Source organism: Vanellus vanellus (assembly GCF_965231255.1).
Source record: "Vanellus vanellus genome assembly, chromosome: 6".
NCBI lineage: Eukaryota > Metazoa > Chordata > Aves > Charadriiformes > Charadriidae > Vanellus > Vanellus vanellus.
Genome location: NC_138911.1, coordinates 38318214 through 38334316, shown reverse-complemented (window position 1 = coordinate 38334316; position 16103 = coordinate 38318214). Strand labels below are relative to the sequence as shown.

Below are 16103 nucleotides of genomic sequence, written 5' to 3'. Positions count from 1 at the left end.
GCAGCTATGAAGGTGATGATGCCTTCCTAAATACTTTTGAAAAGTTAAGAAGTGACAATCTGTATAAAACTTACTTGATAAATAGTTGTGAAGAGGTAGTAATCACAATATGGATTTTTCTGCATAGGAATAAGTACAAAAAACACATGTTTTAAAAAATAAATCCTCAGTTCATGCTTTGGCCATCACAGGCGAGCAGTTATGAGACAAAATATTTGAATTAGAGGACAGTTGGATTTCCTTCTAGTTTAGTGATGATGACTTAATGCATAATTCTTAGAAAGATTTTTCTGCTCTTCAGAACATCTTAGATGATCTGAAAGAGGGTTACTTAGATGTAAAATTATGATGAAAGGGCAGGGATTTTGGTGGGGGGTTGGGGCTTCTTTTTTGGCTCAGAAAGGTAATGGAGGCCTGTTCTGAATTAAAACTGTAAATCCAGTGTGCTCAGAGATTTTAGCAGAGATTACTAAATTGAATGAAGTGCATGGTACCTGAACTGGTAGAAAATAACCACACTTCTGAGGAACTGTAAAAAAGGCAGAATAAAGGTATTTGATTTATTGAAAAAAAAAAGGGGGGGGGGAATATTTTATCATACATCACCTCTATCTTTTCTGGGTTTGAATGAAACATTTTTATTTTTTATTATCACAAGAAAGAGTAATTCAGCTGGTAGTTGTGAACACTTAATTTACAATACTTAGCAATGATACATGGAAAGTCTAAAAATCATGTACATAAGTTATTCCGCTGCTTTGGAAAATGGAGAGGCCATAAAATCAGTAGCTTTAATCACACAGCTTTATAACAAATACTCAAAGACTTGTAAAACAGTCTTGTAAGTAGCATTGCTAAAAGATCTGGAAAAGAGAATAATTCTGAAGTCCCCTATTTTCTCAAAGGTCTGTTATTATTAATCTGTTCTGATACAATGTTACTGTTTTTTCAGCAGATGGTTCTATTGCGTTCAGTTTTACAGCTTTCAAAAAACAAATTTCCACTTACAAGTCAGACTTGTTTGAAGTAGAAGTTACATATGACACGGCAGGACCAAAGTCTGCTTCATTTGCTAGTGAGATTGGAATTTTTGCTTCCATTTGATGAAGACATCAGTAGTTATTTGCACAAATAAAAAAGTGGGAATTGGCTCCCAGAATTTGTGAAATATGTCAAAACTGAATTAGTAAAGTGGGGTTTCAAAGCAAATCTGTATTTTACCCAAAAAGATGCTGTTTTCAAATTATTTGGAATATATTCAGTGAGAAAATCTGTTCGCTCTCACTCACCTGATGAAATAACTGGTGTAGTGTCACTGCTCTTAAAAGGTTCTGCCATACAACAATGGACAAAAGGCAGCGCATCATCTCTCAAACTGATTGCCCCAAGACATTCTGCTATGCTGCTGCAGCAGCTGAAACAATAAAATTCACCAAAGCTGCCTTTCTTCTCAGGGAAGTACTGGCTATTTTGTACAGAAAGCCGGCAATGGCTCAGCGCTTCTTTCTCACCCTTTTCTGCCTAGGAAGTTGAAAATCATTATAATGAATTAATATAACTGGAGGAACCTGTCAGAGGATTAAAAAACGCAATGCAGTATCCCTAACGATCTGGAATAGTTAATTAAGTTCTCTTATAAATGAGTTCCAAAAATAACTTACTTTCAGTAAGTTATTCTGAGAAACAGTCACTTTAGCATACCTGAGCTGCAGTGCCTATTAGAAAAGGGCCAATTATCCAGTGATTGGCAGTTAAAGGTGAACTGCTGAAGTTCTTAATTAAAAGATTTCCTATTATAATCACCAGTAAGTAACGGAATACTGCATATATAAAGCAGATGTAATGTTAGAAGAATATTTCTATTTTGAAACAAAGATTTTGAAAATCATCTCCTCCTTTGCTTACCATGCTAAGTCCGAAACAGGAATGTTACTGTTTTCACGGGTGTAGCTGGCAATGTGCCACAATTGCCCCTCGTTAGTGTCCTGCTCTGACTCTCCTGCAGTCAGAGGTGGTTCCCTCATCTAACAGGTGGCAGAACTTTTGCTGCTGTTGATACCCAAAGCTGTTTATGTAGTACAGAAAAAAAAAAATTGAGATTCTACAGGAGGATACTTCTGTGTTTTTAACTGAGAAACGCTGTGGAGCTTCTTTAGCTGCCTGTCATTGACAGCTTCCCCAAATTTTCAGTTACTTCACAGTAAACAGGATATTATCAACTCTTCCATGAGATTTACTGGAATTAAATTTTGGGGAAAAAATTTCTGGTTCGGAAGTATGAGTTGTATTGACATACTACTAAAGTCTGAATGAAAGGCATTTCTCAGGAGAGGTATCTCCCCATCTGGGTGTAGAAGGACTCAAGGTCATTCGGTCTACATTTCAAGCTCGGCAGATAAAAAGAGCTTTGCTTTGAATGCTGCGTAACCATGCTAACAGTGCATTATGCCCAAGATAATACAGCCTACTAAGATTAGCTCGAACACCTTGTCACACTGTTCACCTCTTTTTAGGCAGAAAGGGGCATGCAGTGACTTCAGGTCTATCTCCATCCACTCAAACAGATACGGCCCTAGTGATCAGCGCTGTACGTAAAGGATGACTTACCAGGCCTACAAGCTTCTTGCTTTTAAGTGCTTTGTATAAACACTACTAAAAATATATATAGCTAATCCTATAGTTCCTAGTTCTGATAAGACAAGGCTAGTAATTTTCATAGGTGATTTGACTTGTTTCTGCAGAACCATGAAATTCAGCAACTTTACTTTGTCCTCTGTTTAGCATTCAAGAAGGCTCTCCGACCTGTATTTATTAATCGCTGCAACAGAAACGGAATTTAGCCTAAGAGAGCATCATATAAATTCTTGACTGATAGGTAATGGTCCTAATATGATGCCAGTTTTTCTAAGCTTTGGATGAACTTAATTTTCATTAATCAATCTACCAATCTTCAGTGACTCAGAAGTAAAAAATTAACCGTATAAGGTCACACCTCCGTCAAAATGGCCAGTTTGTTTCCGTTTCCAGCAGACACTAGCACAAGCTAAAATTAATATTCACTGGCAGCTGAACCGTTTTTTCACTTGACTAGATCTGTTTTCAGTGTTTGAAATTTTTACTTTATTAGTAAAAGCACTAACAGTAATTACCACCAAGAGAAACTGTCGAGTTTGACTGGCAAAATCCTTCATTTACCTTTTTTCTGTTCAGCTTAATCCATGGGATTTTAATGTGTTTTTCTCCATATGAAGTCTTTCTGTACTTTCAAGGGGAAAAAAAAAAAGTCTGAGCACCTCCAGCTCACCAGAAAGCCTGTAGTACCAAAGGACTTTCTATTCTACCTATATCTATTTTGATTGCAATGGAAAAGTTAAGCAGGGATGTTGGAGTTACAGGTTAAAGAACTTTTATATCGTCCTGACTTTTTCTCACTTCTAAAAAAAAATAATTTATTTTTTAGAAATAAACGTTTCAATCTTTTAATTTGCATAAGTTTTAAATACAAAACAAATGTGAGAGCTATTCTAATGTTACATTGAAACCAACATAGGTCAGAGATGGGTTTATTGTAAAGTACATGTACAAGGTTCAAAAAACAAGTGGCTGTTATCTAACATGACGTTTTTTTGTGAAGCTATATTAACTGCCGATGAAGACTGAAGTTGGAGATTTTGGAGCATTTCTGTATGTTAGAGACTCTGATCTTCTATTAACCGTTCTAGAGAAGAAAAAGATCTTTTAGACTCAATAATCCCTATAATGTGTTCATCATGCAACAACTTAGAGTCAAACGCTATAGGCTTAATTTATTGGGAGTTAGCCATCTATTTGATGGCTGCAAAACACTCAGGAAAAATGTGGTGATGGATAATCACCCATGAGAACAGAGAGAAATTAGCTATCTAGTTAATGAGGTTAAGCTACAGTATCTTCTCCATCATCACGAGCTAAACCGCTGGGATCTTGAAGGCAGAAATGACTGGGATATTTTTACAGACACGCAGAAATTTAGAGAAAGCTTTCAAAGGAAAGTCAGAGAATGGAACCGGTGCAATGAAAATCTAAAAATGAACTGTAGTATCTTACTGTGGTGGTATATAATTTGGGACCATTACTCATTTACTAAATGGTTCTGTGGTTCGTCACTGATTAAGAACATTCGAGTAGGTTAAAGCTGCTGAAGTTTCAGGGGAATAAGCAAACAGCAGCTTTTTTGGCCCATTTATTTCACTGCAAAAATCTTCCTGTATCATAAAATATTTATAATATAGCTTTAAGTAATAAAAAGGACTATTTTCTCTCTACTCCATTGTTCCTATTCTGTTCAATTTTGCCAGTACAAATAATGTTAATAACTAGCAATCAAAACAGTTTTTAACTGTGTCATATTTAATACTCTTTTCATCTCACAGATTTTTCAAGAGAGAATTAATCTAGTAAGTATGGAGCTGTTTTGACCTAATTAGCAGAGTAGCGAGCTTAATTTTGAGTGATACAGATAAAGCATTTTATCCCTGCAAAAAAAAAGCAACAAATCAATTGTAACTTTCAATGTCCCGTTGAACTTTATTACATCATGTGTAGTATAAACCACTGACATAATCCGCCTCTGATTTTGAGACCTCAAGGAAGGGTGGCTGTGACAGTGCCCTTTGAAATAACAGTGAAGCATCAGCTCCCACGTCAACATCATGCTCTAATCAGTGCAGTCTTTTTTTGTTGCAGGGTCTTCCACCTTATAATTGACCCTGACATATGCTATTCACTCTACCCCTTGGCTTTGGACATATAATTCCTGTCATGGTCAATTATTAGGTGATAGAGCCTGCAACCACAGGGACCATTGCTTAAAATCATCCTACACAATAAGCCCTGAAGTGACCAAATTCAAATCTAACTGGAGGGGGAGAGGGGATCTAGTCTTTGATAAAACTAATATTCTTTTCACTTCTATATAGAAAAATGTCAATTTCCATCATCCTATATATTACTGAGACAAATGGTGACAGTGCTATTTCTGAAACAGGTTAAGAAAAAGTACAAAAGCCTGTACCAAACTCGACATACTCTGAAATGAGGAAATTGTCTGTACGAGCATACAGTATGCATAAAAATTAGATTACACTACATTTGAAAGGCAGATGAGAGTTTAAGAGTGACAAGTGGGCAAGCGCTAAAAATAAGGGCATGTTACTTCCTTTCCAACACTGCTTTGTCTGCATGCTTTCTTTAATGTTGTTTAAGCTTTGAAGTAAAGAAATACTTTGCAAGAGTCTGAAAACCACTTCCAATTACTGTATTGATAACTGGTTTGGAACAAAAAGATCTCTTGTAGATGTCCCACTGGTTCTATAATGCCTGAGAAATTGGGCAAAGACAAAACCCAAGACACTTAGTCTCTGATCTTAGTGTAAGCATTACGATTTTAAAAAACATCATCTTGCAGTCATTGTATTACTGTAATAGCATTACAGAATTGTTACAACTTCAGGAATAAGAGCTGAGACAAGAGCAGAAGTTTACCATCCATCTGCAGAGATTTACTTGAAAGGGCAGGTTGTGAACCATGGGTTCGTTTCACAGATTCTCTGGCTTTAATCACCTATGCCCTTAACCCAGAGGGACAGCTATCCCTGTTTTTTGCTGCGTGGACATTAATTTCAGTTTCCTAGTTGCTATTGCCTGGGTTGGGTTGTTTATTTGGTTGGTTGAGGTTTTTTTTTTTGTAAAAGCTGAAAGGAATTTTAATAATCTATGGTATTTTCAGTTACAAATTATTATCTACAGGAATCTTTCTCTGATTTGTTTCACTGTTGACAATTTACTTAATTCTCTTGTGCCTAAGCAACCCAGCTCAGAAATAATCCTTAAAAGACCTTTGCAAATCTGCTGAGTTTTACAGGTAAAGCAAGCTATAATATCCTTAAAAATGTGATTTGGTGATATCTTTATTACATATCTTAGCCTGAATAGACAAAGCTCTAATTAACATTCATAAAATTATCTAAGTCTTTTAAAATCCCATCTGTACAGTTTGTCTTAATGATGTATACATAGCATAGCAATCCCAATGAATACCAAGCACATACAATGCAAGTGCTTTTAATTTAAACCAAACCGCTGATTAATGATGGAGTATTCTGAAACTGGTGTACATGTTCTGTATTTCAATTGTACGGTTCTCTTAAGACTTGAACACCTTCCCGCTGAAGTACACAGTCCTGCATATATATCTGGGAGCTGTTATATTACTCCAGCAACTGCTCTTACTGTGTGCAGTATCCAAACAAGCCAACTTTGGAAACCAGTGATTTAGCTACATATGGGCGACTTTACCAGAATGTGTAACCCAGCTCAAGTGTTTGCAAGACAAAATCTTCAAGTTATTGAACCTATTAATATATGCAAATACCAAATTTTCACACCTTCAGAATTAAAAAAAGTGCTGTCCCTAACATACACGCTTTTTATCTACCCTGCACGTATCACATGACATCCTAAACATTATTTCATAGAAGAGTTAATTCAGCTTTCAGCAATCTGCAGTCTGTGAAGCAAGGAGAATAACTCCTGGCTGGTTTATGGTTTAAAGCATGATTGAATATACTAACAGGGCTCCGTGAAGTATTCATTTCAATGTATATAATGTATTTTCAAAATATTTCATCTCTATACAGGTATTGTCCTCTAAATAAGTGGAGCATCTCTATTGCGCTTAAGAAGCAGAGCCAATAGAGCCCAAAAATACTGGGACAATACCAGTGATCTGAATCTTGGAATTTTATTCTCTGGTCAATAACTTGTTGATCGTTGCATGATTGTTCATGCGACTTCAGCTGCTCTTTGTTTCTGTTTCTCTGTCTGTAAAGTGGGCAGAGTATTTTGAGATTTATAGGGGTTTACAACTGGTTAAGTTACAAAGCATCATTGAAATAAGTGTAAAAAAAGTCTTTTCAGAAACCTTTTAACTCAGGTGTTCCAAAGATCAGTCCCTAACATTTAGATAATTGAGGTAAATACTTTGTGTCTCATGAATAAGATTATTTATTATCTTATAAATTTATAAGATTAGCTTATTTTTAATATTTATATGCAGGTTCTTTTGGGGAAGTCTGCAGAGACATCACAAGCAGTGTTTAAATCTCACCACGGCAACTGATTTTTCTGTGCTCTATCAATAACATATTTGCAGAACTGCCAGATGGGGAGAGAAACTGCAGTGAGAAAATAATGGTCAGGTTTGTAGTACAACAAGAAAAAAGGATCAGACGTTAGATACATGATTTTAAAAGCATATTTTGACTGACTTTAAACATTTAACAAACTTCTTAAATAAAAGCTTTGCATTGATCTGTCTGCAAGAATGGCAAAAGAAAAAGGTGAAAAAAAAATCCCTATAGCTAAAGCTGACACAAATCCTAACCAAATACCATTAATATGGAATATAAAAATAGTAAATATTTGGATGATAAATCTTGTGGCAGTATGGGAGTCAGAAGGTCGCTATGAGCTTTGCAGTAAAGATTTCTAATAGGGTCTATCCAGGCTCTCCTTCTTCCATTATGGAGAAGATTGGTAAAAAAGCAGAGCTTTGAAAAATTCGATTCTCCTAGGCTCCTCTGTATACAACAGCATTAAAAACAAACACTTAAAGACAGCAAACTTGCAAAACCTCAGTGCATTTTTAACCCATTTTCAAGCAGCATTAGATCAACAACAGAAATAATTGCTGTCAGTTTGTACTTTTTGACCAATAATTCTCTGTATTTCCTGCAAGAAACTTGAGTGATGCAAATGACCTTATTTTTACAGCATGCTTTTATTAAATAGTTTATTATTTTGGCAGACTAATAAAGATTTTGGTATTTGCTTTTATTTGCAATAATATTACCACCACATAAAAAAGGATTTTATGTTCTTTTTGAGGAACAAGGAGGATAAAAGTGTTGATGGATAGTGCAACTAAGGCATCAGCAATGAGCTGGAAATGAGACACATAAATATGAAAGCAGAGCTAAGAAAATAGAACTGCACCCTTGGCCTTTCTTAAAAGAACACGCACATGCCCTGGTTCATTCATACAGTTGCAGAAACTCCTTTTGTTTTCAGTGAGTCAGGGAAAATATGCATAGACTAAAATATTACTAAGATTCTCAATTGTTTGGCATATTTCTGTAGTTAATACAGTTGTGAAATATTTCTAAACATTTAGAGAAATGACTGGTGATAATGATGGTGATTTTTTAGGAGATGTATATTTTATTTGAAGTATAAATTTGTCCCTCTTTCTAGCTATATCTTAGCCGAAGGTAGTGAAACAAGGTTGGTTGTCAGTTTTCCTTTTTTTACCCCCAAACAGACCTAATTCTTCAAACACCAAAGAGCAGAGACCTAGTAGCCAGGTTAGACAATCACACACAAATTCTAAAACCAAAACTATTAGTCCTCTACTGAAAAAAGCCTAGGTAGCGTGTAACAGCATTAAACTTATTTTGTTTTGAATGGGGGTTTTCATTTCAGAGGGAAGAAATTGTGACTACAGTATTCATCCTGCAACAATCTGAGCCCCTCAAGAACTGGTGGTCTTGCAGGGGTATTTGGCAGTGCGTAAGAGTTGCTCCGCATCTATTGTAATCGGAACCTTAATTTCTTCAGGTAAGGAACGTATTTATTCAAACGAATAATTGGATGTGTCTTAGAAATAATGACATGCACTTGATCGAGAGTACTTAAGATCTGAATTTTACATACAGCCACCCCTCAAAAAGAGAGCCCATGCAGAAAAATATGAACGAAGCAAATATCACGTGAAAAAAGGTAAACAGGCAAACAGAACTTCGCCTCACTGGAAATTTATATGTTCCATTTGCCTTTTCTAAAAGGCAGTCAGTAAGTAGGAATCATGAAGGATGAGTTTCATAGAAGAATAAATCTAACAATTAATTATATGTCAAGACTTAAGAATCAAAAAACTGCTTATGCCCATTGCCAGTCATTCACTCCCTGTCAGTAGTAGTTCACATCTTTCCTGGGATGGCATCCAACCACAGTGGCATCTAAAATATAGCAGGCTATATTGTTACAGTTGGAGGTGAAATCGAAAGTTGCACCAAACAGAAGTGACAAATTCACATTGCTCAGTGTTGCCTAGCAATGAGAGATGAGTTTATTATGAACACTGACTCTATCCGTCGCAAAGGGGCTTTGTGTTCACACCAAAATGCCACTACTCTTGCAGGCAAAAGGGGCAAAAATAGAGTGGGCAGAAGGAGGAAAGAGTCATAGTAGTTGTAAGCACTTTCTGAATTTCAAGGTTCCTCTCTGCCTCTTGCGAACTGCTCAGGAAGGAAAAGGCAGAGGAGCCTGCCTCAAGCTGAACTCTTGAGATTGGCCAGGTAGCTTGTTACCAATCTTAATTGTCATTCTGAATGCCCTTGGCTGTGCCGTTTCATTAGTAATGAGCTTGTAGTTTAGAAACTTTGAATACATAAAATCTTTACAGAATGTTCTCAAGAGCTGCTTAGCAGTTGTTTTCTTTGTGCAGAGCTTTCCATTTGCATCAGCTTTTTTTTTCTTTTTTTTTTTTTAGGGAAAAGGTCCAGACTTCAGGGAGGTTTTCCCTCCTCAGACACCTTGCTGCTTTCCTTTTTAACCGCTGTTTATATGCGAGGACATTTATTTCCATCTCAGACATTGGACTATGTCTCTCAAGGTATTAATTACCTAACTGTTCACATAAACAGGATTTTCAAGAAGCATTTAGGTATCCTTGAAGACCTTACTGGATACCCACCCACATTTTTAGGCACCTAATGAAATTTTAAAATCCACACAATAGCTCCTATTAAAAAAAAAAAAAACAAAACCAAACCTCCAATATCTGATCTGTTTCTGTGCTTTTATGCCATCTGCATTTTTGACAACTGAATATTTTTGACAGCATGGTCCATTGTGCCCAAGTTCACATCATTTTTTTTGCTCTCTTTTTTTTTTAAACATCGCGTAACTACATATATGATAAGAGAATGGGTTATATCACACGTTTTGCTTTACAGATTGGGGTTCAAAGTGGATTTTTTGAAGTGACAAAAAGTACACAAGAAGTATTTCTATTATAAGGATGCATTTATATTATAAAAATAATAGATTCATCAAATGCTATGTAAGTAAAGTACATGGAAGTTACAAAACAGTTATGATTTTAAGAAGCTTTAGAAACAAATACAAAAACTAAGGATGCAGTGCAGAGATGATATGGTTTAGATAAAATAGGATGAAGTCTAGATAAAAATTGCTCTCCTTTATATTTATGAGATGGTTAATTAAAAATGCTAATGCAGAATTATCTCCTTAGCTTACATGTTCACCTCGCCAAATTAACTGAACCTGTAAAAAACCTGAGAGTTTATTTTTTATATTTTGTGTGCAAAATGGAGCTATTGTCCCAAATTCTCATTTATGCAGTAAGCTTTGCAGGTACAAAACCTAGGTACTTACATTTTGTAAATGTTTTTGTAGAACCTTTAGTGACTTTGGTCCTTTCTTTATTTCAGATTCAACGTGTTACAAACAAACATATTCCACCTGTTACAACAATCTGGCATATTACTTTCTTGATACGTGATGATACAATACCTCTCAGGTTTGCTGAGTAGCAAAGAGAAATGTAAGCAAATGAAAAGGTTTTCCACTTTCACAGTTTTTTTCTGCTTGGGGTTCTGTTTGCCTGAGAACTGTATGAATAGAAGCCATATTTTATAGTATTTCTTTAACCTCTGCCATCTGGTGTAGGTTAGTTTTTCCACTGCCAACATATCCTAGAGGCCCCAGTACCAAAATGTTTAATTTCTAAGCAAACATTTGGACTTTATAAATCCAGTTTAAAAAAATAGAGCATTATTTTTTTAAAGTATATATTGCATTTGCCACTAGGGATGACATTAATAAACACACAGAGAAGTACGTGGGTTTAAAGGCTTCTGGCCACGACTTTGTTTTCTGTAGCAGAGCTCCAGAGATGTCGGGTCACCTGACATCTTTAATCATTGAGTCATGCTCGGTTATCATGAAGGAACTTGAATATCCCCTACTGACCTACAGTCTGAAGTTGTGTCAAGGGATTTGCACCACCACAGCCAAAACCTTCCAAATCAAGCATGATTTCAGGCAGATAATACTCATCCATGCCAAAGCCAAAGCTTTAGCTGCTCTATTTATTTATTTATTTTTTTTTTATCGAAGCTAAAGTTACTTCATTGCAACAAGAGAGTATTGTTGCTACAAAAGAACTTGGGCAGGTAGCTAATCGCTTAAAAATCCAAGGAATGCAATAACCATATCTCCAGCAACTTCCTTATGTTATATCTGAGGAAAAACGACCCACAAAACCTGTGTGTCAGAATTCTACCACCAAGAGGAGAATGTCCTTTCTAAATTTACAAAAGTATAATGTTACATTTTGCAAATTCTCAAATCTCAATATGAAAACATGCAGTAGTGCTGATTGTCCCAAGCTGATCTTTAGTTAGAGTGAAAAATTGAAAAAAACCCACCTTGCTTCTGCTGAGAACGGGCAGGCATACACAGTTCATCTTAATCAGTATTCTTCAGAGGCAGATAGTCACCGGGGAAAGACACATAGAGAATATGGATGCATAGATAATAAAGGAGAACATTTAAAGCTGTGTATAAGCAAGATCTGAAAGGTATAAGAAAAGGAAAATAACTGTCTTACTTAATTCTGATTTAGGAAAAGGTCTGAAAGAAACCCCTTAGGAACTCCCTTTTCTTTCCATGTCCACCTGGTTAAATTTGTGTGTGTGTTTATCCCTGAATTCTAAAATATCAGTGATAGCTTGGTTTTGCCACCTTCTCCTGAAGTCTTTCCTACCCCTGAAGAGCATTCAGAAACATGTTTTTGGCACACACTGGTTCCTTTAATGAAAATTCACAAAAGGTCTTTACTTCTTACAGTTTATTCAGTTTCAAATTAAACAAGTGTTAATAAAAACAAAGAACAGTAGATATTCTAATTAACAAGTGGTTCTTTTCTGAGGACTGAGCTGTAGTGCAAAAGTTATGCCCATTTAATTGAATTCATGTAGAATTTGACTAGTTTAATCACTGCAATCTGGTAATGAAGATTCATGATATTTGTTGAATTTAAATGATAATTTTCCTGGGGCATCTGCTGAACAGTATGGATGAAGAGGTGACGTATCACCTTTCAGCCAATCTGGGATATGAAATTCTGTATTACTTTGCAAGACCACTAATTGCACTTATTTTAATATGCTTACAAACAGCAGCATTTGGGGAATGAACATCCTGTCTCTGCCATGGGGGTAGTGACTTCTCCTGCCTGGATAGACAACTGGTTATATTGCCCCAGTACGGTCATCAGAACTGATAAATCAGTGCCCACGCTGCAGTCTGTTTAGTCATCAGTGAAACTTGTTTGGTTTAATTTAGTCATTTCCTGATACTAGCTTACTTTGAGAGCATTCACATTTTTTTCACTGTGCTCCTTAAACCTTCTTGTGTTGAGGTGACAGCTTAGAAATGCCCTGAAAGATTTACCTCAGTATTTCTCAGTAGCCATTGATTAGGAAGCTTGGTGAACCTGTGCTCGGATTTATGTTGTGCCTAGACTTTCCCTCTCTTCTCGGCACCTCTTACCAGTCAGCTCACTCTCTGATTCACTTCTGATTCTCAATGTGCTCCAGCCTGGATGTCCTGTGTCCAGCTAGTCATTTTAACTATTGGCATAGAGGGGGTTTAGCCTTAAGGAACCAGACACGCGCTACCGCTCCATCTTTTTATCTGCCTCTTCTGCCACAGATTTTCCTGGAAAAATTTGGGCAGTGTAACTGAGTTTTTCAACGGACTGAAGATCACTACATTCCTGCAGGTTTTGTGAACATAAATACCTGTGTGAGAAGGAAAGAAATCAAAGTCAGAGCTCCAGCAAGGAAAAGACTAGAGTTAGTAGTTACATATTTGGCCATCCTTTGAACACACGGTGCAGGGCCTGCCACAACACTGTGCTGCTGTTTGCCACGTCAGTAGTAAAAGGATATAGGAATAATCTTGGAGTAATTTTCATGAAATTACATCTTCTGTCACTCCTCTTTTAAAGCTGGGTGCTAAATCGGTCCTCCCCTGGAAGAGATTGGAGGGAAGAAACCTCAGACTAAACTCTAGCCTACAGACTGAACCGATAGACCCAACTCCATTTGAGGGACGGGTTCTGGGCTCTGACTTTCTTCTCTGTATTTCCTACTTAACAGCAACCTTCTCTGTTTTTCACTAACATAAATCCTATTCAGATTTGCCTGCAGCCCGTCTGCCTGCCAAGCGTGGCGAGGGGTTTCACGTGGCGGCAGAGGAGTGCCATGTTATGTACCAAAGTGCTTGGCTTTGTGATGCCCTTGTGAGGCCTTAGGTGTTTCCAAAAGCATCATTGTGGTTCTCATATGCACCGTAATCAGTCCAATAAGAATGAAACTCTATCTTTAAATTCTATATAGAAGTGACTTTACCTACAGATGCAAAGTGGTATTGAAGTAAGTGGATTTATATCAGGAGTAAATTGGTTCCATGATTTAGATTGTTATATTTGCTGAGTAGCCAAATGCTTACCTAATAATTACCGTTTTTTTATAAATGTGATAAGCGTGCAGGAGACACGTGATCACATATCATGTATATGTTGCCTGTTTTTATTAGGTGACTTATGCATGGAGAACAAGAAGAGCTACATTAAAGATCATACCTAACATACATATAAATCCAGGGACAGTGAATAATAAACAGTCTCTGGAGCTTGGCAGGAGTTTCATTAAAGGGTGATCATGCACTTTACATAGTTTTGTTTATTGTGTAATAAGTAGTCAAATACATTTTCAGACATTGAAAGTGTATTTTTCTATAATACAATTTTTTAAGCAGGTTTCTTGGCATGCATTTTGTTTGTACTGTGCTCGAGGTTGTTTATGGCATTAGTGGTTTGTGTGTTTGTGCATGTTTGCATTCTGTCTGTTTATGAAGTATTTCACTGGTAGCCTTACACAGCATGTGGTCGGTCGAAGATTATTTTTGATAGCGTGTGTAGTCATCATGCGTTTTGCTAAAAGGCTTTTAAACTAAGGTAGGTTAAACACTGCTTATCTGTAGTTATGTAAAGACAGACTTGCAGGTTGTACTCGTCTTTGCAGAAGTTAGATACAAAAAATACCTGCACCGTTTTAAAGATGAAGGTGTGAGTTGGTGCCAATTTTTCCAACAATCATGGCAGTTTGGTATATTTGAGTTTCATAAAGATAGGCCAATTCTATTAGTAACTGGAACATTAGTATATTTTTATTATCCTAGATGTCAAAAATAATTAGCAGATGACTCATTATATTATAATACCATGTGTGTAAATAATTTTTGAAATTAAGTAAAGAAGCAAAAACAAAGCTCTAACAAGGATGATTTAAATCACTTCAGTCTGTAGTTGACAGCTAAGTATAGGCGATACTTTCAGGACCCACAGCCAGGGCTGTGAAGTTAATCAGTGAATTACACTGGGCTTAGAGTGTTAGTGGATACTTTTCCTGGTGTTTTTAAAGTATAGGTTGTTCAGCATGTGTCTAACAAGACATTACAGAAATACTGTTTGCAAAAAAATGTAGATGCTGAGCAGCTCTAGATGCTTACAGGCATCAGTTCAGCAAAGATTTAGTGAACGCTACATAATAAAATATTGGTACTTTATTTTGATGCCTAACTGCCACTTTAAGAACATAATTCTCCCCACGAATCTTGTCCTACAGTTCAAGAAACTCTGCTTCTTCACATATTACTGAGAATGTGCATGAAACTTAAAAGAAACAGAGCTGACCAATAATAAATGTTTATGAAAATTCCGCTTGTAAGTACTAAAGTTCTTCACAGGTTATAAACTCCATGTATTAGCCCAGATTTTCTTAAGAATATTTTCATACAAGTATACCTTTTTTCTTCCTATCAGAATAATATTAGACACTTTCAAATACTTCTTTTACATTGCTCAAGTGTGTATTTGCGAGAGCTTAAAATACATTTCATTAAGTTTATCTGTCTTTGAATATGAGAATAAAATTAACATCGGTGAAAACATTTCATTTGTCATGCACAGTTTTTCATCTACTTTCTGAATGTAAAATATTATACTGCTGTATCATTTATAACACCATGCTGTGCTGCACAACTATAGTTGCTTTTTGTGTATAATGCTGTAACATACAGTGAGACCTTTGCTTAAGAATAATTATTTAAGTGACTTTAAGTGAATTAGAAAGAAGATAGCTAAAGGTGGAATTCAGACCCTCTAGCTACTCTTTCTGCTTGTAACATGCCATACCTATGTAATTCCTGAGAAGCCTAAATTCAATCCACAGAAAATAACATTTCTGTGCCTCAAGACACAGGAGCCATTCATACAGAAATGAGAAGCAAAATGTGTACAGAAATAAACTTCACATCTTATGACAGTAGCAGCAGGTTCATAGTGTCAAGAAGAAAAAAAAATGATGAAAGGAAGCCAAGTCTGACAAACTGAATTGTGGCTCATCTAAATGTTGTTGAACTTCGTTTCACTAACAAAGCAGTGGTATTTTTTTTTTCATGGAATAATAACTTACAGATAAAAAAGGGAAAATTATAAAAGTTCCTTTCTATCACCATAATATACTAGTTTTAAAATAAATGTGCATGCGCTATATAAATTCATACATCTTGGCAGCTGTGTAGGTATTCTTCAATATTTTGAAATGGGGGCAGAGAAGAGGATTTTACTAAAAACTAAATGATGATACAAAGGACTGAATTTTGCAATAATTTGCATGGAAACGTGTATCCATGCAGAATCGATGTAAAAATCCAAATAATCACTACATACGGAGTACTATATTTCTATGTATTAATATGCAATATTTTATAGAATGTAGAATATGTATTCTACATTATTATTATATAGTTAGAGCATACTGAAGATATGCACATAATATATATACATAAAAATATATTTCCATATCCTATCTAGACATCTTCCAGTTCTTGTTTTTGTATGAATCAGG

The 16103-nt window shown here is 36.0% G+C and overlaps 1 long non-coding RNA gene across 1 annotated transcript; it reads left to right on the top strand.

Moving 5' to 3' along the window:
- Positions 1-7178: 7178 nt before the first annotated feature.
- Positions 7179-9638, top strand: LOC309673623. The gene is made up of 3 exons (XR_014269329.1): positions 7179-7238; positions 8521-8655; positions 9590-9638. It is a non-coding gene; the product is annotated as an uncharacterized lncRNA (long non-coding RNA).
- Positions 9639-16103: the final 6465 nt, after the last annotated feature.